This window comes from Panicum virgatum, chromosome 6K (assembly GCF_016808335.1).
Source record: "Panicum virgatum strain AP13 chromosome 6K, P.virgatum_v5, whole genome shotgun sequence".
Taxonomy (NCBI): Eukaryota; Viridiplantae; Streptophyta; class Magnoliopsida; order Poales; family Poaceae; genus Panicum; species Panicum virgatum.
Window position 1 is genome coordinate 39,145,986 of NC_053141.1, and position 4,752 is coordinate 39,150,737.

Below are 4,752 nucleotides of genomic sequence, written 5' to 3' on the forward strand. Positions count from 1 at the left end.
GAGCTGGGAAACCCTAACCAAATCGTCCACAACCCCCATGGCACATCTTCTCTTGACCGTGCTTCTCTAGACCATGCATCCAGGTGGAGGCCGCAAACCAACAGAAGTCGAGGATGAGACACCCAGGCGAAGCATAAGAAGGCAAGGAGAAGGATGCAACATGCGATCTACTTTTGAAACATCTAGACGTAATAATTGCAACATACATCAGAAAATAGATGCAACATTTGAAATATGCGTTACAAAAAAGATGAAACATTTGAAATATGTGTTTGAAACAGTTGTAAAAACAACTAAAAACACTTGAAATCATTTGCAAATATGCACATCGCCTAGTAGGTCGACGCCGCCGAGGCCGGGGAAGGACGCCGCGCCGCGCCAGGGGAACCCCTGCGGGGGAGGACGACACACCGGGTGGGTCGACGCCGCCAGGACGGAGGAAGGACCCGCCGAGTGAGGGAGCTTGGTCGTCGAGGATGATGCTGGAGGCGGGGAGGGCCCCACACCGTGCCAGGGGACTCCCCATGGGAGAGGACGCCGCGCCGAGTATAGGTCGATGCCGACACCGTCGAGTGTTGAATACTATTCAACGCAGCAGCGGTGCAGCCCCAACTCCGGCGAGGGAATTCGGGAATCGCGGCATTGATTGCTATTGATTTTTGCATCCTGAATCCCATCCCCACTCTTGCCCCTCCCACACCGCCCAGGCATGCGGAACCGCCGAAGATGCTCGACGCCGGTTCCGTTACACCGCCCAGGTGATTCTGGTGGAACCGCCGGCGATGCTCGACACCGGACCGTCTCTCTTCAAGACCATCCCCGCGCAGCACATTTCCATCCTCCACGACGGGGATGCGTCAGATGAGAAGCTCTCCTCTTCTAATAGGGGGGCCACACATCGTCATCTGTGGAGGCACTATGGATGTGATCTGCTTCGGTGTTACAATATAGGACGATCCAGTTATTTTCATATGAAAGGATCACCAGGTACAAATCACACACCCAACCCAAGCAATTGTTGACTCGGTTGTTTTCCCCTTTCCATTCCTAATCTCATCTCACACCCGTGTAGGATCTGGGTGATGATTATCCGGTCTTGGGGAATTAGAAGTAATTTACAACTTATTAGTGTGTCAACTAATGAGATTTTTGGTGGGCAAGGTATCTGTATACAGTCTAATCTTTTTTTCCTAATATCGGACAGATAACTGCATATCTTCAGTTGGAGAAGCTGCAAGGTAGAAGGATGATGGGTCGGATCCATGCATGGATGTTTATTCACTTTCTTCTGTTCTTGGAAAGAGTATAGTCAAATTTTATTCATCAGTGTATATGAAGATATCTAGGAGTAATTATTTCTTTATTGTATAAATATTACTTGTTCATACATTTGGAATTAGGACTAGAAAATTACTCCAGTAGAAAAATAAAAAAGGACTAGGAACTCCTCGATTGGCATAGAAAATTACTCCTTCATTTACAAAATACTTCTTATTCTAGTAACTAATTACTCATGTCCTATGGTCATATAGTTCATTCACTTTACAAAAATAAAATTGAGTCAGATTAATTACTCCACGTCTAACTACTTCTTTTTCTATAAATAATTACTCCAGGCAACTTTTCAAATTTACTCCTTTGTTCCACATGACTAACTTTTGTGAATAACTTATTGTTTCACTCCTTGACTAATTACCCCAAAAAGTTGTTTAGGTATGCCATCTTGGTGGTAAAATTGGTCAGTGGGATAAAAGATAAACTGCACCATTAAAATTGCCTTCTTTGCAACCTCTGAAATCAATTTTACCATTGCGGATGCCAATTCATCAGACTTTTACTATTGCATGCGTTTGAGTGTTGCTTGCATATACATGTCTCCTCCAAAATCTAGTCCAGCGGCAAGCAAACCTTAATTGCTTCTAGAATCCGTCTGTTGCTTCAATTTTTTATTAATTGCAATGAACCTCCATGGAGGGGGCACATACTGCATAAAAAAAAGGTCATGAATGCATCATTACAGTATAATTAGCCATCAATCCTTGGACAAATATGAGGATAGAGATTAGTCGTTAGACCCTGGACAAATATGAGGATAGCGATGGTTATCATGCTTGTCCAATTCACATCAATGGGGAGGTGACAATGTCATTAATGGCAATAACTTAAAATGAGCCTTACACCAAAATTGTATCTAGGATGCTACATGTTTTTTACTACCCGCAATGAAAATGGAGTAAAAATTGCCCAGAGTGCTCATCGAAGTTCCGGGCAAAAGCGGCCGTGCACGTTGAATACTACTCGTTGAGATTGCTTTTTACGGGTTGTGAGATAGATTCGTTGATGAATTACTATCAGAGGACATCATTGGATCTTCAGGAGCCAGTTGTTGTTAATTATGATCACAAAACAAAAGGTTTTTACAGTCACGGAGTAGGGATACACATTTGTCGTGTGTGGTAGACAGTAAATTTTTTACTTTTCAAACAAATCAAACATGTTGCTCGCCATTTTTACTTCCCAAATATTATGTATCTGATGCCCCTAAACTCAACTCACACCTTCTTCCATAGCAAATAAAAACTTAAATCATCCTTTCATGAAAAAAAAAATAAAAACTTCAATCGAACTCATTCTTACGGATATATATTAGATGTGTGTCGTAAACTTTTTTACTCCCCAACCAAATCAAACAAAGCTGCCATGTAATGCTTTTTACTCCTGCTCACATCAATACTGTAATTGTTAGCTTGTCGGAGGTCCGGCGACCGTGCGCGACGACCTGCCAACTTAAATCGTGCCAAAACCACAGTGGAGGGCTGCCTGCTCAAGTGAGCATAACTCAGGACACAATGCTGACTACGGTGAAACTCTAACTTTTTTACTTCCCCATAATCTAATTTATACTCCATCTGATATTTCCCACATCTCTAGAGTTGATGATGTGACAACACCTCAACGCCCTTGGCATGGCGTCTTTTTTTAGTGGTTCAGAAGTGATTTATTGACATGTCAGTTAGTCAAACGTACATTAATATCCATTAACGCGACAAACCAGCGTCTTCATGGCCAACTCTGCATTAAAATCACTCATTACTTCGCATTTTACTACCCCTCAACACTTGCAGCGTAGTTTTTTTTACTTCCGCATATTCCAGTTTATACCCCATCCAAATATTTACATCAAACTCGGGAAGATATGACAAGCTCATGGTGCCATATTCACTGGTCAACCAATGCTCAAAAAATTGCAAATCATTGAAAATGTATTAAATACTCCATGGCCGCATTAGCCCATGAGAATTTGACCAGATCCACCGCAAACTACGTTAAAAGCAAGGCAAACACTAAATTTTACTACCAAATTAAGCATTAAACGTAATTTCTATGATGTTGGAAAACTACTTTTTACTCACACGCCGGGAAGCATGAACAACTTTCGAAAAAACTACTTTTTACTCCCTGGCAATCCAGTTTATACTTCAGCGATACGCGGGAAAGACAGCCACACGCTCATGGCGCCATATTCATTGGTCAACCAATGCTAAAAAATCATGCAAATTATTGAAAATGTATTAAATACTCTATGGCCGCGTCAACTCATGAGAATTTGACCAGATCCACCGCAAACTACGTTAAAAACAAACCAAACACTAAAATTTACTGGCGACTCAAGCATTAACCGTAATTTCTATGGCGCTGGAGGAGGCGCGGCGCTCCGCCCTGTGCGGATCGACAAATAGAACAGCAGGGCCCCATCGCGGATCGACGGCCTGGCAGGCTCGCGGGCGCAGGCGGCCTTGTCCGGGCGGCATCAATTCGTCGTCGCTGGCGCGGCCAAGGACACCGCCGCCGCCCTCCCCAACGTAGATCAGGACGAGGAGCGCTGGATCTGCCCACGCCGCTACAGGAAACGGGGCTTGAACTGAAGGCATCTTATTGTTGAAAACAAAATCATTTATCTCCTTCAATAGACACCATGCTGCAACCATGAAGAATGACGACTGAATCTGCCTCTTCTGAAGTTGGAGCATTTGAAATGTACTTCCTTGCACTGACCATTGCCAAACCAAGCACTGTTACACTGAATGTACTTTGAAAGAAAAGGTGTACTGCAGTTTCTTCCACGTCATCGTGACACATTGGACAATTGTATCCTTCTTCTAAGTATTTGTTCCTTCGGCGTAGGACATTCCTGGTGTTGAGTCGATCCCGCAAAACAAGCCATGCGAACAACTTGAATTGTGGATGCATTTTGATTTCCAGAGACAAACACTAGTAGAGAATCGACTTCTACTCTTGGCGTCATTTCCTCGGTTACTCCCAGAATTTTTGGCGCCCGGGAGTAAAGGGACGGTTGGAATCTCCAGCCGGGAGTAAAGTGCCCGGCGCCAGGAGGGACCCTTTACTCCCGGTTGGGGAGAGCAACCGGGAATAAAGGTTGAGCTTTACTCACAGTTGAAGCCTTTACTCACGGGATTAAAGGTTTACTCCCGGCTCGTGGCTCCGATCCAACCGGGAGTAAAGCTCAACCTTTACTCCTGATTGCTCTCTCCAGCCGGGATTAGATTTTTTTTAAAGTTTCTCTTACAACTTTTACAAAAAGGACCCCGAGGCTTTTTAATGTATCCACTGTCACCCTTAGCGTAATCCGCGATTACGTTTTCAGCTCTGGGTACTCTCGTTTTTTCAGATTCAAAATTCGTTTTCACTTATTTACAGATTTGCCATCCTGATTAAAATGCTTATATCTTT